This window comes from Saccostrea echinata, unplaced genomic scaffold (assembly GCF_033153115.1).
Source record: "Saccostrea echinata isolate AGI-Se365-2 ecotype Australia unplaced genomic scaffold, CSIRO_AGI_Sech_v1 ptg000006l, whole genome shotgun sequence".
In the NCBI taxonomy this organism is placed as follows: Eukaryota; Metazoa; Mollusca; class Bivalvia; order Ostreida; family Ostreidae; genus Saccostrea; species Saccostrea echinata.
Genome location: NW_026889755.1, coordinates 13,138,039 through 13,164,809, shown reverse-complemented (window position 1 = coordinate 13,164,809; position 26,771 = coordinate 13,138,039).

Here is a 26,771-nt window from a genome sequence, read left to right as displayed (position 1 = left end):
TCTTAGAATTGATTTCAAACATTTTTTTTTAAATGCTAATTATCCTTGCTCTATGATATACGTAAATATCTCATAGGTGCCAAATGCATTATACAAGATTGATCATGAAAATCAAAGTACCTTAAGTACTGAAAGGACTTTCCTCCAGTTATTTATTTCTTTCACAGAAAATATGATATGTATGTTTTTTACACAGAAAAAAGCAAATTCTTACAGATTTAGTAGAACGGAAGACTTTTTTGTTGCCATGGCAACAAGAGTCTAGTTATTATTATTTTTCTTCCTGGGTACTTTTTTGTCCGTGAGTGATCTCCGAAACTACACATCCGATTGAAGTGAAACCTTTTTAGGGTTAATAGGAATGTTGTGTAGATTTGCGGAACGAAGGTCATTTTGCGCGCACGTGCATGCACGTGCGTGCGCGTGCAATGCGTAAAATGACCAATATACTTGATATAGCTGTAAGTTTTATATTTTTTTAAGAAATGCTTTGAAACTCAGAATATAAGGATATATTAAAAGTGTAGACAAGATAACATGGTCAGAATGCGCATGCATGCACGTGCGCGCATGCGCATTGATTGAAATAACCAATACAATTGATATCGACTTGTACATTTTTTGATGAATTGCTTTGAAACTCAGAATATAAATATATATTAGAAGTGTAGACAAGAAGACTTGATCAGCGCACACATGCATGCACGTGCGTGCACGTGCGCGCGCGTGCAATGAGTAAAATGACAGATACACTTGCTATAGCCATAACTTTTATATCTTTTGATGAAATGCTTTGATACACAGGATATCAGGATATATTTAAAGTGTAGACAAGATGACATGGTCAGAATGCACATGCATGCACGTGTGCGCATGCGCAATGATTGAAATAACCAATACAAATAATATAGACTTAACTTGTACATTTTTTGATGAATTGCTTTGAAACTCAGAAAATAAATATATATTAGAAGTGTACACAAGATGACATGGTCAGCGCACACATGCATGCACGTGCGTACGCGTGCAATGAGTAAAATTACTCAAATTTACTTGATATAACCATAACTTTTACATTTTTTTGATGTAATGCTTTAATACTCAGAAAATATAGACATATTATAAATGTAGACAAGACGACATTATCAATATGCACTTGCATGCACGTGCGCGCGCATGCAATGCTAAAATGACCAATATACTTGATATAGCTGTAACTTTTATACTTTTTGATGAAATGCTTTGATATTCAAAATATGTAGATATATTAATAGTGTTGACAAGATGACACGGTCATCATGGACATGAATGCGCGCGCTTGCAATGCGTATAATGACAGATATACTTAATATAGCCGAATTTTTTTTTATCTTTTGATGAAATTTGAATATAAAGATGTATTAAATGTGTAGACAAGTTCACATGGTCATTTTGTACATGCATGCCCGTGTGAGCGCGAGTAATGCGTAAAAAACCCAATATACTTGATTGCCTTATTTATTGAAGCTTACAGGGAATAAGACACCAAAAGGAAGTTGGGGGGCGTTTGGGGAACATCTGTAACGGTCCCCGTTACAATTAATACTAGTTTTTCATTTTTTTTCTAAAATCCATTCTTCGAAACAATTCCATATTCCCTTAACAGGATGACAGTAATAAAAAAAGATGCTTCAAAGTTTCCTGCTCAAGATTACAGACAGAGCACAGTGGGTTATCTTTAATTTTAGATAAAAACAATAATTTATAAGTTCCAAGAATTCTATGTATGATCTTATAATTGAACCATTTGTTGTTTGAATCTTTAGTTATGTATTTTAAATTTGTAAAAAGATCTTTCCAGTTAAAGTCATTCTGCAACCCTAAATCTCTTGTCCATTTTGCTACACATACTGGTTGGTTATAACGCTTGGATAGAAAGAAGTTGTATAACGATTTACAGCCAGAACCATCACGACAAAAGAACTGAATATGTGTAGGAATAGATATTCCAACAACTGATGTTCTATTTTGTTTAACTTCAGGCCATTTTTTCGAAATGGAAAGTCTAAGCCCTTCATAATTAGTAAATGGGATCAAAACATCATGATTAATAATGGATATACAATTTAAAGATAACAATTTGCCTTCAGTATCCAATAGATCAGACACAATATGAAAACCTTTTGCATGTAATTGTTTGTAAAAAACAGACTTATTTTGTACTCTGATACTACTGTTAAACCACAGAGGTTCATTCATAACCTGAAAAATATTTTCAGGTTCAAATAAATTAATAAATTCTTTATAATCAGAAAGAACTTCTTTCCAAAACATATTATTTGTTGTTTTACTAAAATATAAAGCATATTCTGATCCAAACTGTAAGAGTTTTGTAATATTACAGCCTGTAGATTACATATATTCTAGACCAGGTAGAATCTGTATGTATTAACCTCCTGATCCAAGTAAGCTTAAGTGTCTTCATAAATGTTGGCAAATGTGGCATTCTAAAGCCACTATCATCAAAATCTAAAATCATTATATTTCGAGCTGTTTTATCATTTTTATTGTACCATACAAACTTAAAAAAAGATTTCTCAAGGCTTTTCATAGTTTCATTGCATGGTTTTGGCAACGTTAACAATAAATGTGTAAATTTTGAAAGAAGAAGAGATTTTATAACTGTAATTTTACCAAGAGGTGTAATATGTCTCTTTTCCCAGTGGCTCATTTCTTTGTTTATATCATTAATTCTGTTAATAAAATTTGTCTTTTCAATGTTGTCCAGACTGGCATTAAATGTTATTCCCAATATTGTAAAGGTCTCAGATGTCCACTCTAAATTATATTCCTTGCACAAATTGTCATTACAGTTAATTTTTGATCTAATCCAAATGGCTTTAGTCTTAGACAGATTAGGCTTTAAACCTGAAAATTTAGCAAACTGGAAAAGAAGATCTAATGCACTCATCAAACTTTTTTCTGATCCATCCAAGAATATAACTGTATCGTCTGCATACTGTAATAAGCATACTTTTTCCTTACCAATTTTTATACCCTTTATATTTTTATTTTGTCTAATAAGGTGACCCATTATCTCGACACAAAGATTAAAAGTATATGGCGAGACAGGGTCTCCTTGGCGGCACCCTCTACCTATGCAAAAAAATCTGGAAAAAATACCATTTTGTAAAACACATAATGTGGCATTTTTATATAAAATTGAAATCCATCTTAAAAAATCATGACAGAAGTTAAAAAATTCTAAAGTCTTGTACATAAATCTCCAGGAAATAGTGGCAAAAGCTTTCTCAAAATCTATAAGTAACATCATCCCTGGGATTTGTTTTTCTTTTGTAATATGTAGAACATCGTATATAAGTCGAGTATTTTCTCCTATGAATCTTCCTTTCAAAAGCCCCTTATGGTTCTCATAGACGAAATAATCTAAAACTCTTTTAAGTCTATTTCCAATACATGCTGATATAATTTTTTTATGAAACATTGAGGAGAGAAATAGGTCTCCAGTTTTTTAAATATTCACTTGGTTTTTCACTTTTTGGTAATATAGACAAAATTCCCTGTATCTGGTTTTAGATAATTCTCCTTTCAAGAAACCAAAGTTAATAGATCGAAGTATACAATCTCCAATATCCTTCCAAAAAAAATTTAAAGAACTCTACGTTGAAGCTATCACTGCCGGAACTCTTGTCATTTTTCATATTTTTCAATGCCAGTGATGCTTCTTCCTTGGTTATCAGACCCTCTAATTTGGAAGCCGACTCCTCATTTAAGATGCGAATATTGTCCTTAAGTATCAAATTATTTAAATTTATATCTAGTAAAGTGTTATCACAGGAGGAGTATAAATTGAGATAAAAATTTTCAATTTCTTTCAGGATTTCTTGTTGCGAGGTAATTGCTAAACCATTATCATTAATTAGTTTTGTTACTGTTTTACTGATATAATTCCTTTTTTCTAGACTCAAGAAATATTTTGTAGGTTTCTCACCATATTCTACCTATTTAGCTTTTGTTCTTACAAACAGACCATTTATAAAATGTTTTCTAAGTTCTTCCAATTTAGATTTTGCAGTAGAAAGTTTTTCATCAGTTTCGTGAGAATTGTTAAAATTTTTGATGGTTTCTAATTCTTGTATTTCTTCTTCTAAAAAATTTACTTCTCTGTCTCTTTCTTTTTTCTTTCTAGAACAATACTTTATAGTGGTACCTCTTATCTCAAGTAACAGCATTTCTAGGAATAATTGATCATCAATTCTAAAATTAATTTTTGCGTTTTCTATATCCTTAATCATTGCACGATTATATGGTGCCACTGCATACTAAAATTTAATTCATCTCTTAAGAGAGAGTTATTAAACTTCCAGAACCCTTTACCCATCTTAAAATGTGAAAATAAAATATGAAGTTCAATAATTGAGTGGTCAGTTCTGTACCCCGACTTTATATCAACCTTATCTACAAAGGCAAGTAATTCATTTGATATCGGAATATTAGTGGAATTCTTATGATTAACAGATATAAAAGCATGAAAACCCAAATAAATGCAAAATGTTTTGTTAAACATGCAATTTTTGATTTCTGTTAAGCGGGCTCATACTTAAATTCTGGTAATAGGATAAAAATCATTCAACCGTTAAATTACCAAATTGGCAAACTTGAAGATGTCCTTACTTTTTAATTACAACGCAGGTAGGTTAAGGCTTCCCGTAGAATATCACAGTGCACTCTGTGCCTTCACTTCTCTGAACTACCAAAATTTGACATCATAATGGAAAATGACGTCAAGTCACTGCCAACTTGAGGTGTTATGACGGGGAGAGTGTCATGAACTTTACTCTTTATATCAAACTGCATGTAAAATGCTAGATACGCAGTACAGTTAAGGCAACATTTTCTATAAAAAGGCACCAAAAACGAGACACTTAAAGTTCAACCGTCTTATTTTTTAGCATGAAACTCTATCTGAAATATCTTAATGGCTTTATGAAGAGTTTGTCCATCGCTTTTCACATCGGTATTTTTTGTCATCATGTGACCCTCTACAGTCACGTGAGCTCCGATTTTAGGTCAAAATATGAAATGTCAAATTTAACCAAAAAGTGCAAGGGTAAGGCAAACAATATTTGAACTGTACAATGTTTCATTGTGTCCCTTGGTATCTATCCTATCGAAAAACTAATGCTCATTCAGTCAGATTTCTGAGATATTTAAGTTATTCATTGAAAACAAACACCAGTATTCAAAAATAGGGTATTTTTCATCACTTAATCGGAAATTTTAAATTGCCTAATGAATTACAAAGAAATGAGCATCACTTTTTAAAAACTATACAGTAAAGTAAAGAATTTAAAATAAAAACCTACCTCTTGGGTTGTCGCCTTGCCCTTGCACTTTTTGATTAAAAATTGAAATCTTAACACATTCATTCTAAATATAGTTTTCAAACGCATCATTGACCCGGCATGGGAGATAACTCTTTGGTACTTAATAGAGTTTGTGTACCTCGCAAATTTTAAACAAATAATACCTACGGACTGTGCTGGGCTTTATTTCACTAAATCAAAACGGTATGCATAAAAATTTGAAAATGCCCATGGTTAAAAATATTGAAAGTTTCAGTCATCTGTAATAAACAACAGACAGCCCCTATCAATGATAAAATATTTATGCTCCCCCCAGTAGACACACAGAAAAATTATCTCCAACAGAACTTTTTTTTTTTTTTTTTTTTTTTAATACATATGTGATTCTTTAAGTTATCAAACCTTCAACTGTTTAGGGATTCTAGACTACGTTAAAAGTTTTAAAAACAGTAGGAAGGGATTGGGGTGCTTACTCCTGTATTAAATAACCTGTTTTCCTTTCTACAGATGTAACCCCCCCCCCCTTCCCAATCACCAGTTTGCCTCTGGCTCCTTTGATACCATATACCTTACTAACATGTTAAAAATAAATTATTAAACAGTGCTTACATCAGGTTTTACTTATTTGGGTATTGTAGCACAAATCACACTTGGGGGGAGGGGGCGGGGGGCTTTAGTCTCATTTTTTTGAGTTTTTATCAATCCATGCGCAAACAAGATAATCATAGTAACAAGAGGCCCATGGGCCACATCGCTCACCTGAGCACATTGGCTAGCCTAGGTAAAAGCACAAATCAGTTCAGTATTGAAAAGATTACCGGGGGGGGGGGGGCTGAATTCTAAACAACCTAATGATGCTTCCATGTCAATATAACAAATGGCTTTGTTGTACTTGTGAAGATTTAAAAAAAATAATCCCATATATCATATATTCCTTTGTAAAAATTTGATCCCCCATTGTGGCTCCTCCCTATCCCAGGGGACATCATTTGAACAAACTTGAATCTACACTGCCTGAGGATGCTTCCATATCAATATGACTAAACATATATATAACTTTTCTGTTCTTGAAAAGAAATATTTTTTCTATATGTTCTTATGTAAAACTTTCGATCCCCCATTGGGCCCCACCCTACCCCTGGGGGTCATCATTTGAACAAAATTGAATGTACACTACCTGAGGATGCTTCCATATCAAAATGACTAATCATGAGTTGCAGTTCTTCAGAAGAAGATATTTTCCTATATATTTCTATTTAAGACTTTGATCCTCATTGTGGCCCCGCCCTACCCCTGGGGGTCATGATTTGAACAAACTTGAATCTTTACTACCTGAGGATGCTTCCATATAAATATGACTCATCATGGCTTTACTGTTCTTCAGAAGATTTTTAAAGATTTTTCCTATATATTTCTATGTAAAAATTTGATCCTCATTGTGGCCCCGCCCTACCCCCGGGGGTCATGATTTGAACAAATTTGAATGTACACTACCTGAGGATGCTTCCACATGAGTTTCATCTTTCCTGGCGAGAAGAAGATTTTTAAATGATGCCATTATTTATTCACTAATTCTTAATTATCTCCCCTTGAAAGAGGGCGTGGCCCTTCTTTTGAACAAACTTGTATCCCCTTTACCTAAGGATACTTTGTGCCAAGTTTGATTGAAATTGGCCCAGTGGTTCTTGAGAAGAAGTCGAAAATGTGAAAAGTTTACAGACAGACAAACGGACAGACAGACGGACGCCGGACAAAATGTGATCAGAAAAGCTCACTTGAGCTTTCAGCTCAGGTGAGCTAAAAACTTTGTTACCAAGAAACAGATACTCTGTTAAAGAACAGGTGAACACAATATATATGCTGAAATTTAGATCTTGCTGATGCCCAAAAACACAGACAGGCGCGTAGCCAGAATGGAAGTAAAATTAATGTACAGAGAACGGCTGGTGTCCGCTTTGAGGCCCCAAGTGGGTCGAGGGCGAAGCCCTGATGAGGACCCAGGGGCGAAGTCCCTGGAAGCTCATGGTTTTACCAAATATTTCATTTAAAATCATGCCATTTGGATTTTCTGTAGAACGTACAAGACATAGTTATATTGTTTTTAACACAAAGTTAAATAATTCCATGCAAATTTATTGTACATGTAGAGGCTGAAAATTTTTTAAAAAGATATATTGGTATTATCTACTCTTTTCAGCAACAAATATAATTAATATCAATTCTTAACAAAAATAATGTTATATATCAAATCATATTCTAGTGAATCACAGCATTCAACGGTTGATATTTTCTCAAAGATCTTTAAAAATTATCAATGTGTTGTAGAAGAATTACAAATAAATGAATGTTTTATTTGGTTTTGGCAATGCTTTAATAAAACTACAATTTTGTTATAAAGACATGGTAATATAAAATTTGAATTCGAATCGAAACAGTATAAAATAAAATAATTTGAAACACAAATATTTGCTGGGTGGTATTGATATTTTTTCTCTTCTAATAAATCCCCCCCCCCTTTTTTTTTTATTTGAAAACGATGTGTACGCACCTGTGTATTTGCGTATAAGCAGCTACGGGCCTGTCAGAATGCATGCAAGTAAAGATATTCAAATCTTATCAGCCTTCAAACTTTCACTCCATTGTACTGTTAAAAATTCAAAGTATTATTTATCTAGAAAATTTATTTAATTAAGAACAGCTTTTCAAATTCAAAGGCAGGTTGTGAAGGGATTTCTGAGCAGGTGCAAAATATTTCAAACAGTCCACAGTTCAAACAGTTCTTCTGGATGAAATCAATTTTGAAAACAAAATGAAATGCCATTATGGAAAGTTCATTGGTGTTTTGAAAAAGTGATACTCAAAACAATGCATTGATTAACATGGAAAACATATACATGTATATATTTGTAACTCTAGTGTTTTTATTACCAAAACATTTCAATAATCTTGCTAGGAATATGTATGGTTTATAGCTAATATGGAGCATACCTTTTTATTTTATTGGTGCAAACACTTGCTGCCTGTTCAAATTGTTTTGGAGTAGCTACAACACAATATATATGTAATGAATGAAATACATAATGATTACCATTGTAGAATGAAATAACACTGCATTGTGCAAAACAAACTACATGTATGCTCTACTATATTTTCTGAAATTCATAAAATAAATGGAAACAAATTTTTGATACAAAACTTTTCTGGGAAATTGAAACCTATGACATTTGCAAAACTAGAATTCATTGGTAGCTAAAAATAAAAAAAAAAAATAAAATCAATATACTAAAGATAACATTTAAGCCTTTCACCTATACAAAAATAAAAAAAAAATTAACACTGGCATACTATAAAATTAATGTGAAATGCTTTAGTAGTGATCATACCCAGAGGAGAAATTAATGCATCTATTTTGGTAGTTCTGTTTGATGAAAATGCCAGTTTTAACCAGTTCTGTGACAGCTACAATGATAAAAGAATTATACATATAAACAGTTTATATTTGCATTACAAGTGATTTTTGTATATAAAATGTGTGGAAATCTATGGCATTCAAGACACTATAACACGGACAGGGGGTCAAAAGGTTAAAGCATGCGTTTTATTTTGACGTCACAAACGTGGAAGTGTAACGTCATAAGCGAAAATCAAAAATCACGCTCACATTGAACAGACGCTGTTGAATTGGTTCTTCCATTAACTGTAACGTATGTGAAGGATAATAAAGGGATTTTTAAATATGAATCACATTTGCAGGCAATGCAAGGAGTTAAAAAATATAAATATAAGCATTGAGTCAATATTTTTTGAAAGATATAGTCTCATAACTGCAAACGGTGTGTGCAAACAAATTTTTATATTTTTGTTTGCACACACCGTTGCAGTTATGAGACTATATCTTTCAAAAAATAATGATTCATTGCATAAATAAATACATGTATATACAAATAAGACTGACTTAATGTACATGTAGTCAGATAAATGAAAATTCAAATATTTTATCTTCATTAATGTAGAAATTCTACAAATTTACAACCTAGTGATACAGATAGATAAAAGTTCTACTGATGAATTTAAAATATGAATCACTGGTAAAAACTGAAATTTAAAATTCATATATTTTTGATTGCCAGAGGTATAAATTAAAATTCATAGGGTCTTATACTCTTGTATGTACAGTGCACATACATTGTACACTGTGCACTTTGACTTCACAAATACATGTACATTGTAAGTGTGACTGCATCAAAATTATAATTTGATATCATGACATGCTGTGCTTATATTATGTAACATGTTTGTACATGTATGCCAAAGGACAACATCATTGCATGTTTAAAAGTGTGCAACTTTCATAATGTTTGTGTGCGTGTGTGTGTGTTTGGGGGGGGGGGGTACACACAAGGCACTGCATTACAGTTTGTGACGGACTGTAATAATACATCTTATTTTACATGTTCACGGTTATTTTATATCGATGTACAGAATAGTATGTGTACATGTTGATACCTATGCGCATACACACCTTAATGAACAGAAGGGACCTAGGGAGGTACATATAGTGTGGATCGTCTCAGTTTTCCATGATTTTCCGACATAACGTCATCTTCTCATCAAAAAGATAAATAATGCCTTACGTTAGGTCTCTTATTTTATCCCTCTTCTCCTTAAAGATTGCCTGACTGTTGCATTTATCCACTGCAAATCTCAGATGCTGTCGCCACGTTTTTAGATGTAAACAACATTCCGTGTCACCGAGTGCAAGCGCTTGGCTGAAGCCGAATGCAGCCAAACGGCACAATAAAAAGAGAATTATTTCGAAGACGTGTTGCTACTATATAAGAGAAAATCACTAATGTTTATTTATTTAAACATGAAAATACTGACATTAATTACAAATTCTCGCAATCATCATTAAATAGCTTTTTTGAGCTCTATTTCCTTATATAGATCTATCTGGGCGGAGCAACTGTCATGACGTCAAACCTCATTATGTCCTCATTACCATATTAGCGAGCGGCGCGAAGCGCCGCTCGCGAAGCGAGCTCAATAGACTAACGTGTAAGAACAGAAAATTCGGAATGAAATCTGTACATACGTCAGGCAAATTTTCTGGTGCAACATTCCCAGAATCCCTTCGCTACCAGGGTTCCATGCGAAATTCTTACAAAACATACAAAAGACCAAGGATAATCATTCATTACCGAGAGATACGTTTACTTTTCTTTCTTTGCAGAGAGCTTAAAAGAAACAAAAATTAATTACATCTACTCTACAACGTATTTCATTTATTATTGCACAAGATCTTTAGTCTCGTTCAACCAGACGCTCGGCTATCTCCGTAAATTCCGACGTCATGTAACGTCACAGTCTAGACTGTGTCTCGTGCGGTTTGACGTTTGAAGAGGCGGATCAACGTTACAAGTGTAAGCTGCTATATAGCTTTTTGATGGTACAACTGGGCTCGCCCCAACGGTCACACTGTAAAACATATTATCTTCATGTGTAGCCTTAACTGTACTGCGTTGTCGAAAGGTGTATCAAAAACAATTACCAATACAACTTAAGTAAAGTCGACAATAAGTTCAATAGTACAGTCAGCCGAAAAATCATTGAACTTACTGGATACAACAATTGAGACAGAATCATTGACCTCACCGGCGAAAGCTAAGTCAACCGCAGAATTTTCAATTCCATCATCAGACACAGATTCGATAATAATTAAAGGGACTCCGACAGGGAAAGTGCTCCCTGTAGGAAGCAAGGGAATGACATCAACACCAATGATACATTAAACTCACGATCCAGCAAGTTCAATAAATGAAAAAAACAACAAACTCTCAGTTTCAAACCTTTACAACCACTACACAAATTACAGCAACAAAAAGCCGACAACTTCATCAATTATGACAATGAAATCGAACGAGGAAACTTCAACCTTTTCTCAATCTTCAACTTTATCAACACCTTTATCAATTACAGCCGCATCTAATACAAACCCGAGATCAACAACGAAATATACATCTACCCACATAGAATTGATTTCCGCTCAGCCGTCAAGATACAAATTAACAACAGTATCGGTAGTATGTATCGAGGGCAATACAAGTATTTTAATACAACATTCACCGAAACTAGAACAGCAGCAAACAATAAAACAACAACTGCACAAAAACAATCTACAATGACGTCAAATGAAACTGTCAACATTGGCCCTGTGACCGATACAAAAGGTACCAAAAAAGAAAAAACTCGGTCCAAAATTGTTAACGCCAGTATGATTGCAGGAGTCTCCGTGTCTATTGTTGGAATTTTATTAATAAAGATAACAGCTGGACTGGATGTCAGAAAATGCAAAACATCGTGAGTATTAATACTCAATTTTTCATCAGAAAAAAAAAATTACATACTTTTTATAACTTGCTGCAATTTTTTTGTTTTCGGAAGGTGAAAATAGTCTCCAATGAATTGTTTGGTCATGCATTTCAACTAAATATCCCAAAAGTGGGAAAAAATTCTAATTCAGATTATAAATATTTCTTCATTTATCTGACAATCTATAAACTAGAATTCATTACAAATGCTGAGTTTGAAAAATTATCTTCTTTAAAGATTTAAGAATCAGGAATATAAAGAGGATGTTTTGGGAAATTGGAAATACCTCGACCTCTCTGGAAGTTCGAACAGAGCTCCATACAATGCGAAGTCTAACTTTCCGTATAATCACGATTCACACATACCACTTGCGTCACTAGATCTGCTGCACTTGAAAGCCGGTAGAGGATCTCCCAAGCCCAGTAATGTGTATAGATATCAAAGAAATTCAATTTAACCATGCTTATTTCAATATTCGTGTAAATTCCAGAAAAAAGTCCCAGTGTGTCTTTTATATCCTCATTTTTGCTTTCAGTTTTAAATAGCACTAGATAAAATCCCGCGGAAGCGCGGGGAATTTTTAAAATGTTACCAACGCTGACGGAATAAATCCAGCAATATTATAATTTCTGGTGGCAGTTAAATACAGGCGTATTGCAGGAAGATATACAACGGCCTCGGGCAATAGAACCCACTGAGCTGAGCACCAAGGGAAAAATTTTCTGGTCTATTGACTGCTCAGGCATTATATAATTTTTTTAATTACCTAATTCCATTTTCAGTATCTAAGAGTTCACAATTGTATATTATAGAAGGTTTCCACATCATTATGCTTTCTAATTATTGTTAATTAATACCTAGATGATCTAAATGATAGAGTTTAAGAATGATAGTAAAATAAACATAATACATTGATCTTTTTTTTTTTTAATCTTTTATCAATTAAAATGAAAAAAATTCTCACAGAAAAATCAAACAAACAGGTTTACAAGTTGGTAACTTGGTATGTTTATAAATGGACATTACTCTGAGTTATCAGTAAGTGTGTTACGCATGGTGATAATGCCTGTCAATGTCTTTTACATGTTTAAACACCGTATTTCGTACGAAGTTAGTATTTGCAGTGCGGTTTATAAGTAGTCTTTGAACTTGGGTGGAGCTGCTGCTACTAGTGGCGTCAAGTGATGGGTTCGATGAATCAGATTTTGGAAGGATATTCTGCAAAAGCACGTTGATGTGAGTGTGTGAGCTCCAACAGATCCATGTGTGAAATTCATTCACATGAAAACGGCTGAGGATTCTCTTCATCCTGACCTACATTGGAATCAAAGCAAAATCATGCATATTAATCAGATTTAGTAGTTCTCGAGACACACCTTGTTTTGAACATCACTTGGTTTATCTAGACCGAATGCTGTGTAAAGTACAGCCAGGTCGTCAACTTCAATCGGGGTTTTAAGTTCACTAGACCCCATTCCTATTTGTTTCAGTTTTACCATCATGGCTTGAAAAGCAATATTTGCTGGCTTAAATGCCCCTTTATTAACAATGTCTATGTCGCTTATTTTGAGAAAATGGCACTGTATACCATACCGTAAACTTATCATTGACTCCTTCGAGTAAAAACCGCCCTTTTGGTTTCTTACAGATGCATAAAATTAAAATGTTCACATAATGTGTCCAATGGAAGACTCTCAAAATCGGGAATAATAATAATGTTTTTACTTACACAATAGGAAACTAACGAACTTAAAGCCATTTTAAAGGAGTTTTTCGTATTTTTTCGAAAATAATAATTAACTCGAAGTTCGATTAAATCCCCTTCATTTATCTCGGGAAATCTGGCTGCTATTGTACATATTGTATTGTATATGATTGTTTACCACTGACGTCTGCACAATGTTACATATAAATTTGAAACCCAGATCGTTTTTTTCTCGAAAAAAACGTTGCCGGTCGAATAGATCGCAGTCTATTGAACGGCAGGTCAATAGATCGGTTAAAAAAGATAAGAGAATCTGAATACACATAGAGAATAGCGTGATCGGAAGGTCGTGTGTTCCAATCACGGCCACGACTGACCTAAGTCGATAACCATTTTGGTAGCAACTGTTCTTTCGCCCAGCCCTTGGCACTTTGAAGTGAAAGTTGCGGATCATTCGAATGAGACCTTAAAAACCGAGGCCCCGTGTCACGGTAGGCGTTGGCACGATAAAGAAAACTCACTGCTCAATGGCCCTGAGTGCCGAGTATAGGTTTTAATTTGAAGCCCTTCACCGGTATATGGTGACGTCTCTATATAAGTGAAAAATTCTGGAACGGGACGTAAAACAACATACAATCAATCATACAGAATAGACAAAAATATTAAATCTATAATAAAACAACAAAATCCATTAGATTAGGTAATAGTAAAAAATATTCCAACTCAAAAAAATCTCTCACAGTTCCAATCATGATGCCACAAAATTACACAAAAAACTAGTTATAAAATGCATTTGTATCATGAGTACACCAAAAAATTGTTAATAGATGCATTTAAATCATTATTGATTTATAAAAAGGCAAGCTTTCTTCATTTTGAAACTGTAAACTAAATCCTTAAAGTATCGAAAAAATATACTTGTTTTGTTTCAGTTAAAATGCCTCAAAGGTTCTTATTAAATTCCTTTTATTCAAGATTCAAAGGTCTGGAACAGACATCATGGTTCTCTTGCGAGACATTCTGTGAAAGCTGTACAAAATAAAAATACAAAAGAATTCATGTAGCTTCTGATGATAATCAAAAAATTCCAAGAAATCAATGTAGAATCACATGTAAACATTAGGCCTACCAAATTATTTTAACACATTCAAAACTTTGATTTAAGATTCTAATGTAAATTCTCACACAATAGTTAAAGAGCACATGATCAGTTTGTCTAGCTCAATTTTCCACAAATATTTTACCAAGCTTAACATTAAACTGACTTATTAATAGTTTTAAAGATTTTAAATCTGAACATAGCATCAATTGCAAGTTGCATGTGCAGAATATGCAAAATTACTAATATTATGCACAATAAAAGGTTTGCATAGTAAAATATAAACATAACAATCTATTATTCAGACAATTTTCAACGATTTAACTTACATGGTTGCCGCTATCTATGACTAGAAATCTTTTCAATGAAAAAATGCTTGTGCATCAACCTCGTGCAGATTACAGGAAATGCAGATATATGAGAAAGTAAACTAAACAAAGACGGACACAAAATTTCCGGATTAATCCGTAGTGGTAACATTACACTCCCCGTCTGATATGATAATATCACCATTATTTAAACCAAACAAAACTAGAAAGATGTAAAAGTACCGAACATCAGTATTCAAAAGGGCAAGAATGCATGTTCTTAAAAATGAAAGATAACGTTCACTGTGTTTCACAACTATTTTCGCTAAATGTCCAGTCATGATATAATCATACCATTGTTTGTTTGGTACAAGAATCACAACTTCCGTTGCTGGGCGTTTGAATATCTTTCTGTCCAAGCCAATACGAACTTCTATTTTACGGATACGAGAGTCATCACTAGGAAATGTGTTCTCTACATTTCCCATTGGCCAGTGATTGCGATGAAGTGTCTTGTCACAAAGAAGGACCACATCACCAACTTGAAGATTTCTTTCGTCCTGTTGCCATTTCGTCCTCTGTTGGAGGGAAGACAGATAATCCATTTCCCACCTTTTCCAAAAACAATTCGAAAGCTGTTGTACACAGCGCCACTGATCCTTCATCAAATCATTTGGCGAGAATTCTTCCAGGTTGAAAGAACCTACCACATGTCTTGTTTTCAAGGTAAGTAATGTTGCAGGGGACAAAGGAACAGGTAAATCTGGGTCATATGTTTCATCACTCAGAGGGCGTGCATTGACAATAGAGCATACCTCTGCCATCAAGGTCAGTAGTACTTCATGTGAAAGTCTTGTTACTTTCGGGTCTCAAAGTAGAGAGTCCAATATCTTCCTCGAGACACCTATCAGCCGCTCCCAAGCCCCACCCATGTGTGGGGCGTGTGGGGGGTTGAACTTTCTCTGAATTCCTTTCCTATTCATGAAGTCCTTTAGTCGTGCATCTGTAATGTCAATCATGTTGATGTTCATTTCTGAAGTGGCTCCAATAAAGTTAGTTCCACGATCTAAGCATATGGTGCGCACTTCACTTCGAAGAGCTGTAAGACGACGCAATGCATTGATGAAACTAGAGGTGCTCAATTCCTCAATTACTTCAATATGGATTGCGCGAATGACCAAACAGGTAAAAATCACCGCCCATCTCTTAGCTTGAGCTTGACCGCCTCGTGTCTTTCTATTAACAATGGACCAAGGTCTAAATACTTCCACTCCAAAATGTGTAAAGGGGGGTGCGGGATAAAGATATGCCTCAAAAAGGTCAGCTATTTTTGGTTGTTGTTGTTTGCCTCGCAACTTTCTACATGATACACACTTCTATATATGAGAGTTCACAAGACGATCCTACTATCCAAAACCCAGCACTTCTTATTGCCCCTTCCGTAAATAAGCGTCCTTGATGTTTCACTTCTCGGTGAAAGTGATCCACAAGCAAACTGGCAATGTGGCGCTTTTTCGGAATGATTAGTGGATTCTTCTCTTGAGAGTTGGAGTGGCGAAGTCTTCCTCCCACTCTAAGTAGTTCATTTTCATCCAAATACGGGTCCAGGTTGAAAATTGGACTACTCTTGCTTACAGTTCTGCCTTCCTTGAGAGCTTCACTTTCTTCAGAAAATTTCTCCGCAGGTAGCTTAAGACTTCCCGTAGAATATCGCAGTGCACTCTGTGCCTTCACATCTCTGAACTACCAAAATATGACGTCATAATGGAAAATGACGTCAAGTCACTACAAACTTGAGGTGTTATGACGGGGAGAGTGTCATGAACTTTACACTTTATTTCAAACTGCATGTAAAATGCTAGATAACTACTGCAAAATTCACGGGTCGTTAAATGTTTTTCAAGTCTTGTATGTCCGAATATTTTAAAAATACACCGCTTACCTACCCTTGATTGAAATTCAGCATATTCAAAATCCTTATGAAAAATATACTTTTGAAATGTACTCTGTTTTATACCCGTGGTTGGAGGTAGAATTTATTTTGTGTGTATAAAAGAGTCTGGCGCAGGTGATTAAGGAGGATTAATCTGAGAATTTTGTGGAAATCTTTAACAAGAGGTTGTTCTCTAACTGAATCTTGCTTGGGAAAAATGTGTGTTGGCTTTGTTTTAATACAGATTACGATATTGTGTCGAAAATACCCTCAAATTTGTAGGTAAGTTGAATTTCTCAGGAAATATTTTGTACCCAAGTAATACTATGACTTTTCCCAAGCACATTTCCGGTACACAAGGATACGATGAGTTTATTTATATAACAAAATGTTAATAATTATTGTGTTAATCAGCTGCGCCGAAGCGATTTATATGAAACACTTCAGAAATTTATAAATGACCGTCACTTGATCAACAAAGTCATGTGATATAACAAATATGTTAATATATAGCCAAGGAAACCCTTAATATAAATTGTAAGTACTAAAGTTCAATACTTATAAATTAGAACCAAAACCGACCTCGCAATGACATATTATGTTTAGAGCGCATTTTAAAGCTTCGGGAAGCCTTAATATAGCTGCGTCATCCTGAATCACACGAATAATAAGTTCAGCTTCTTTCAAGGTAAGTGGGGCTTGATTTTCATCTTTGTCATATTTTGTCTGTTTCCACATCCATATCATGTTCTGAATGAAGCAAATATCTCTAGTCAGTCGCAGCCAATCTGAAAACCTTTCAAAGCGATGGCAACCTAGTCGACAAATGCTCTGGAAATCTGTCCTACATGACCTGACCTCTGGATCACAATCAATGTCAAGGTCATTATGTTCATTTTCACCGTTATCAAGAAGTTCACTCATGCCATTCAACCAGAGACTGGTTTGCATCTCGTTCACTGCAACAAATCGTGTGCCTTCGTCTGCTGGATTCATTTTTGTTGGAATGTAATTCCAGTCCTTTGGTTCACTGGATTTGCGTATTCTTCCTACACGATTGGCCACATAGGTGAAAAAACGTTTAGTTTCATTTCGAATGTAGCCCAAAACTACCTTACTGTCTGTAAAGAATCTGACAGAGTCGAAGTTGGGGTCAATCTCTGCAACGGTAAGTTCATACAGTTCGGTTGCCATGACAGCCGCACACAATTCCAATCTTGGCACAGTATGACCGTGCTTAGGTGCCAGTTTAGCTTTCCCCATGATGAAACCAATTCTTTCCTTCCCTGTGTCAGAAGCCTGTCTGAGGAATGCGACAGCTGCAATGGCCATAATCGAACCATCTGAGAATATCAGTAATTCCTTGTAATTTGCTTCACTAACGGACATCTCACCAAATGTACGTGGAAACTGCGAACTTTCTAAGTCCTTTAAGGAGGATTTCCAAACGGTCCACTTCTGGAGAAAATCAGGCGGTAAAGGCTCATCCCAGTCTAATCCACTTGTCATGGCTTCACGTAGAATGGCCTTTCAAGCAATTGTCACTGGTGCAACAAATCCAAGTGGATCAAAGAGACTGTTAATGGAGGAGAGGACGCCACGTCTTGTAAATGGTTTCTCCTCCATGTTTACTCTGAAATGAAATAGTCATGTTGAAGGTTCCAACAGATGCCTAAACTTTTCCGTGTTGATAGGTCATCCGCCCAAAGTTCTGTGTCCTTCAGGTCCTGTGCCAGATCCTGAGAACTAAAAGCTGCTAGAACCTCACTAGTGTTAGATGCTATCTTATGTAGTCGCAAACAGCCATGTTCCATCAAGCCTTCTTTGTGCGTTGAAGTAGATCTATTGCTTCCTTTGCAGATGAATGAGAGGAAAGGGCGTCGTTCACATAGAAACTGCGATGCACGAACTCCCTCATATCTGAGCCATACTGTGCTTCTGCTTCATCAGCCGTACGACGTAGTCCATAAGTCCCCAACGCAGGGGAGGGACTATTACCGAAAACGTGTACTTTCATTTGGTAGTCAACCAAAGGTTCGTCAAAGTTCGCAGCAATGTTAAGGCTTCCCGAAGCTTTAAATGCGTTCAAAAAATAACACTGCATTGCAAGGTCGATTTTTATTTTTATTTGTAAGTTATGTACTTAAGTATGGCCAATTTATATAGAGAGTTCTCTAGGCTATATATAAACGTATTTGTTACGATATCACATGACCTCGTTGATCACGTGACGGTCATTTCTACTTTTTTGAAGTGTTTCGCATAAATCGCTTCGGCGCAGGTGATTAACTCAATTATTATTAACTTTTTGTCACATAAATAAACTCGTCGCATCCTTGTGAACCCGAAATGTGCTTGGGAAAAGTTATACTATTACTCTGGTACAAAATATTTCACAATAAATTCAACTTACCGACAAATTTGAGGGTATTTTCCACTCAATATCGTCATCTGTATTAAAACAAAGCCATCACACATTTTTCCCAAGCAAGATTCAGTTAGAGAGGAAACTCCTCTTACAGATTTCCACAAAAGATCTCGAATAAATCCTCATTTATCAACTGCGCCAGGCTCTTTTATACACATATTATAAATTCTACCTCTATCCAAGGGTATAAAAAAGGGTAAATGTCAAACGTATATTTTCGTATATATTTTGAACACGCTGACTTTTAAACAAGAGTAATAAAGCAAAGTTATCTAAACTATTCGGATAAATATAAGATTTTTAAAAAAGATTAAAACACGTTTATTTTACACTACCTTCCTGACACTTTATATGCAGATTGAAATAAGGTGTAAAGTTTATGACACTCTCCCCATCATAACAGCTCAAGTTTGCAGTGCCTTGACGTCATTTTCAATTATGACGTCATATATTTGTAGTTCAGAGAAATGAAGTCATAGAGTACACTGCAATATTCTCTGGGAAGCCTTAACGTACCTGCGTTGTTGTCTTTGTGCCAAATTTCGAGCACATGGTTTTCATAACATCAACAGATTTAGGTGTGTGGATTCCATCCAAGCACGTCTCTCCAATGACAACCCAGCCTAATGGCAATCGTTCAGCGTATGGTTGAGAGGGATCGCCTCTTATCTGGTCCAGGACATAATGTGCGCCCAAGAGATCCCTACCAATCAGTAATGATATGTTTGCTGTATGGTCCATAGGTGGAATCAAACTCGATATCTCAGCAAGATTAGGATGATGAACGGCCACATCACAAGTCGGGATTTGATGCCGACACTACTGTAATGATTTTCCCCTTAGATTCCAAAAAAAAAACCCTGACGTTCCCCAGTCAGTCCCTGACATTTTCCTGTCTCCCCCTGACTTTCTCCTATGATCCCCTGTCGTTGTCCCTGACTACCCTGTTTACCCCCTGACGTCCCCTGACCTTGCCCCTGTTACCTCTGTCTACCCCCTGATGTCCCCTGACATTCTCTGACGTCCCTGTCAAATCCCTGACGTCCCCTGACCATGTCCCTGACCACCCTATTCACCCCCTGTCGTCTCCTGACATTCCTTTTGACCCAGAAAAGGGATAAAATATGTTCTTGTTGCTATTTACTGGTGAAAAATACCTTTTTCTTGGTAATTCTCAACTTTTGTGAAGATATAGATTCATTCAATAGTTATTTGTTCGAAATGTCTTTAGTCAATTCCTTCTTAATATGATTGTGTTGATTTTCTATTAGTGTGGTAGCTTTTGAGATAAATCTAACAGAGAATAAATGCCGTTACTTGAAAAGACTGAATTACCAATTGACTGCGTCTTGAGTAGCATGATTGACATGTAAATATATTTTAATTAATTTCTTTTTTACATCTTTTAAAATATTTCTTTTAAGTATCTTTGCTTCATTTAATCATAGATTTATTGATTGCTGTATTTCTTGAATTTGTATACTTTTTAGGTCACCTGAGTCACTCAGGTGACCTATTGCTATCCGTTCTCGTCCGTCGGCGTGCGTCGTGCGTCGTGCGGTGTGCGTCGTGTGTTAACATTTGAACATTTTTAGCTTCTTCTCTGAAACCGCTTAACCAATTTCAACCAAATTTGGCATATAGCACCTATGGGTGAAGCGGAACAAAAATTGTGAATTCCATGGTCCCTGCCCCCCTGGGGCCTGAGGGGTGGGGCTAAAACCACCAAAAAAAATGCAATCTTTAAAAATCTTCTTCTTTACTCCTGGACATCAAGCAGTCAAACTGTTGGCATCATTGTAATAAGCATTGAGTCCTCTACCAAAATTGTGAAATTCATGGCCCCAGGGTCAGGGGTTCTGGTGCTAGGGTGGGGCTATATAGATCATATAGGGAAAGTGCATTATTTCTTTGAAAATCTTCTTCTCTGCTCCTGGGTATTAAATAAAGTAACTAAGTACATAGTTATGAAGAACAAGAGTGCCTCTTTCAAAATTGTGAAATTCATGGCCCCAGGATCAGGGGTTCTGGTGTTAGGGCGGGGCTCTATTGATTATATAGAGAAAATGCATTAATTCTTTGAAAATCTTCTTCTCTGCTCCTGGGTATTAAATAAATTTACTAAGTATATAGTTATGATGAGCAAGAGTGCCTCTTTCAAAATTGTGAATTTCATGGCCCCTGGGTCAGGGGTTCTGGTGTTAGGGCAGGGCTCTATTGAGTATATAGTGAAAATGTATTAATTCTTTGAAAATCTTCTTCTCTGCTCCTGGGTATTAAATAAAGTAACTTAGTACATATTTATGATGAGCAAGAGTGCCTCTTCCAAAATTGTGAATTTCATGGCCCCAGGGTCAGGGGTTCTGGTGTTAGGGCAGGGCTTTATTGATTATGTACATTAGTTAAAATGCATTAATTCTTTGAAAATCTTCTTATCTGCTCCTGGGTATTAAATGAACTAATTTAGTACATAGTTATGATGAGCAAGAGTGCCTCTTCCAAAATTGTGAATTTCATGGCCCCAGGGTCAGGGGTTCTGGTGTTAGGGCGGGTCTCTATTGATTATATTGTTAAAATGCATTAATTCTTTGAAAATCTTCTTATCTGCTCCTGGTTATTAAATGAACTAATTTAGTACTTAGTTATGATGAGCAAGAGTGCCTCTTCCAAAATTGTGAATTTCATGGCCCCAGGGTCAGGGGTTCTGGTGTTAGGGCGGGGCTCTATTGATTATATAGTGAAGATGCATTAATTCTTTGAAAATCTTCTTATCTGCTCCTGGATATTAAATGAACTAAGTTAGTACATATTTATGATGAGCAAGAGTGCCTCTTCTGAAATTATGAATTTCATGGCCCCAGGGTCAGGGATTCTGGTGTTAGGGTGGGGCTCTATTGATTATATAGTGAAAAGGCATTAATTCTTTGAAAATCTTCTTCTCTGCTCCTGGGTATTAGATAAACTAACTTAGTATATAGTTATGATGAGCTAGAGTGCCTCTTTCAAAATTTTGAATTTCATGGCCCCAGGATCAGGGGTTCTGGTGTTAGGGCAGGGCTCTATTGATTATATAGTAGAATTGCAATAATTTTCTCTGCTCCTGGGTATTAAGTACATAATTATGAAGAACAAGAGTGCCTCTTTCAAAATTGTGAATTTCATGGCCCCAGGGTCAGAGGTTCTGGTGTTAGGGTGGGGCTCTATTGATTATATAGTTAAAATGCATTAATTCTTTGAAAATCTTCTCTGCTCCTGGGCATTAAATAAAGTAACTTAGTACATAGTTATGATGAGCAAGAGTGCCTCTTCCAAAATTTTGAATTTCATGGCCCTTGGGTCAGGGGTTCTGGTGTTAGGGCAGGGCTCTATTGATTATATAGTAGAATTGCATTAATTCTTTGAAAATCTTTTTCTCTGCTCCTGGGTATTAAATAAACTAACTAAGAACATAGTTATGGTGAGCATGACTGCCTTTTCAGAAATTGTTTCATGGCCCTTGGGTCAGGGGTTCTGGTGTTAGGGATGGGCTCCATTGATTATATAGTAAAATTGCATTAATTCTTTGAAAATCTTCTCTGCTCCTGGATATTAAATAAACTAAGTACATAGTTATGATGAGCATGGCTGCCTCAGAAATTATGAATTTAATGGCCTCTGGGTAAGGGGTTCTGGTGTTAGGGCGGGGCTTTATTGATTAGATAGGGAATTGGCATGAATTCTTTCAAAATCTTGTGTGCGCCTGGGTATTTTTCAAACAAAGGAAGTGCATGGTTATGATAAGGAAGAATGCCTCATGGCCTTTGGGTCAGGGGTTCTCGTGAGGGGGAAAGAGCTCTATTGATTATATATAGTGAAAATGCATAATTTCTTTCAAAATATTTTTTCTACTACTGGTTATAAAGTAAAGAAACAAGTGTATAGTTATAATGAGAAAGGGTGCTTCTTCCAGAATTGTGAGTTCGTGGCCAATGGGTCAGATGTTCTGGGTAAGGATGGGGCTTTATTTATTTAATTTTATGGTGAAAATGCATTTCTTTGAAAATCTTCTATGCTTCTGGGGATGTTCAAGGCAAACAGAGTAAAAGTTTTAATATGCAAGGGTATTTTTACCAGATTTTTGAACACCTGGACCATTTAGTCAAGTGTTCTAGTCCTGGCCAGGGCTCTATTAACTTGTATTCTGCTGAGCAAAGTTATTCCCCTTTGCCATTCACCTTTGATAATTAATCAATGTAAATAATGTATTTGAAAGCTTAATAGAATAAGAGAATTATGCAAGATAATTTATTGTATAATGAAAATGTACTTTCATAGATTTAATGACTTGGAAAGTCAGATAGGCAGATAGATACTAGACCAATTATTTTGTTGATGCTAATCATACTATTTTTCTTGCTTTTGGGCAACAAAGCTTCATTTTTCAGTTTATGGATCCTCTAAATTGTTGTATTTTACTCAGGTGACCGTTAAGGCCCTTGGGCCTCTTGTTTAATTTATTTATTTTATCTATTAATTATTTTTTTTTATTTATTCGTTAGATAATTAACTGATTTTATTTAGATTAATTAATTAAATTATTAATTAATTAATTTATTTATTCATTCATTCATTCATTTAATATTGAATTAATTATTTTTTTCTGATATCTTTTGCTGCAGCAATATTTTTTTGTCTAATGTCCATGCAAAAAGTTCAGGGGAGATTAAATATATATATATATATATATATATATATATATATATATATATATATATATATATATATATATATACATGTATTAATATTATATTTTATTCAGAGACTTTTCCCCTAAAATTCAAGACCAAACTCTTATTAAGCAACAAAATGTACAGAACCTGATACATGATTTGGTATTTTGTTATTAGAGATTTGAGAGAAATCAGATCTAGATTTGAAGAAGAGTACAGATTAAAAAAAGAAAGTCTTTTTTTTTAATCTAAGTAATCATGCGTGTTTGAGAGAGAGAGAGAGAGAGACTATGTATTGGAAAAAAATGGACACATTGTAAAATATGACCCATGAATTTTAAAGAATAGAAATAATAAATAAAGAAGCTACATGTATTTTTGCCTATTTAATTTCATTTTTTTTTTCGTACGGATAAAAAAGTTGGCCATTTTCATTGAAAGAAAGGAATGTTATACATTGTAATTAACATGAAGAACAGCTGCAGAGTGGGGCTAGCGCTGAGTGGGTACGGTCTCTCTGCCACAGAATAAACAATGTATAGTGGTCAGTAAAAAAGACAATAGGTGTCTGCTCTGTGTACCGTGAGTCGCTGGTCAGCTATCAACAGCTGGGAATTTCTTTCACAACCTTGACAGGTTTTGAGGAACGATTCTTTTTATTTTCTACCAAAGATAAAGTAGCATTAAAATAAATTAAGGATTAAGGTTGTGTGTAATGAGACGATAATTTTGATACCCATCGTGATATTAAAAGAATGAAAAGTAAAATGAATATTCTTAAAAAAATAATTTGAAGCATAAAATGAAATGTGAATGTTTATATAGAATTACAAATACATGTGAATTAAATAATTGGAAATAAATTATTAAATATCAGCACTGAATATTTTTTTTAATTTATAATATTTATTCAATCGGTTTGATGAATTAATCCCTTTAAAAAAATATATTAAATCAGTATTTGTGTCTTTGCACCGGTCGGTTTAGAGTAGTTTCACTGTATGTACATGTAGGAAAAAGAAAATCATTTTGATAATGTAAAAATCAACTTCATCCGATTCAGTATTTTTTAATAGTACATTTTTATGAAGTTAATTAAACATAAAAACGTGATCAGCTCTCTTCAGATTTTTTTTTCTTTTTACAACTTTTAAAAATTATTCCTGAACGACTGTTCGAAAATCCAGTGTTTCCAGCCTAGCTTTACATGAGAAAAATGCCTTCAAATTGACACACTGTGTCTGAACGTATGTGAGCCAAACAATGGCGTAAAACAATTCTAAATGTCATAAAATATCAGCAAACGTTGAGAGGAATAAACACATATTAGAAAACGATAATAATAAACAATGACAACAAATTTTCATTTATTTCATATATAACTGATTCAGCATGCCTGCAGTTTCATGTTACGGTATAATCTCGTTTTATCAATGAAAATGATAATGGATATGGAAACATTATTACCAGCTAATTTATTTAATTTATTATTATCAACATTTTGATGAAAACATTTCATTCTCTTAATTCAATAAGTTAATATATAACTTTATATTCTATGGTTAGAATGTAAAGAACCGGGTAGAATAGACAAAATCACACTTTACATTGATTTGTTTTAATTAACAATTCCTTTATGATGGAATATATAAGTTCTCTGTAAATAACTGAGTAGATATTTTATGATAGTGACATGCACATGCATAAACTTTACAATCATTATACTGTTCAAACAATCTCTTATACATGTACATGTAGCAGCAGTAGCTAGAGGACAATACCAGTAAACTCTGTACTTCAGTAAAGGTATGGTCAAGAAAACACTGGGGTGGGATGGCATTGTTTAAAAATATGACATACGTGTTGGGAAAACAAACAAAAAGACACTATGTTGTAGAAGTAACAAAATGACCCTATAGACTGTGTAATTTTTTTGTTGACCTTTCCATTTGTGATTAATGGTTCAGCTACTTTACACATATCTATACGGGAATAAGCAGTTGAAGTCCTATTGATTATAGGATAAATGGAGGAAAAAACGAGAGAAGGAAAAAACAGATGAAAAGGGGCAATATCGAAGATAGTCATAAGAAGTTGATAAACTTTTTACATTCGTTTTTTGTATACCATCTCTCTCTCTCCCCCCCCCCTCTCTCAGATTATTAAAAACTTAATTTTGTTTTCGTCAGAGGTACACGGTACTTTGTAACTTTTGGTAGACCATAAAGGAGTTCATCTTACTTGTTGAAAATCCACGAAATATAACCTCATGAGATTCGCCTAGTATACGATTATGTCTGGAAAGAAAACTCTTCAATTTTTCCTCTGTATTTAATTTGTAAAGAATGAGTTCCTTAAAGAAATCAGCATTTGATGAGGACTCTTAAATGATGTCAAGTCGGGTTGAATGACCATTTTAACATTCCCCATCCGGAAAAGGGAGGGTGGGGCAAACACATAGTGATTTTTTTTTTTAATAAAAAGATAATAGATGGAAAATTGAGTTTATGACAATCAAACAAACATGCAGTTCTATATGTATTTTGTCAGTCTTGAAAGAGGTATTAATAACTGCATATTTAAAGTAAAGATATGTTGAATGTTTAAAAAAAAACATCAAAAAGTAAAGGTTTGCGTGCTTGATAAACTTGCTAAAGTATTTAGAAAATGTCGCAACTTCGTGTCCAAACTACATATGCTTGAACTCACCGCCTGCTCTCGTCATTCTCAAACGATTCAACTTTTCATTCCCGAGTTGGTTTTATTTTTTATTTGTTTGTGTTCTATGAAGAGTTAATTCGTGGTCGTAGGAACCGTGGGGTGGGGTTTAATACAGCCGTGCCCCCACCTC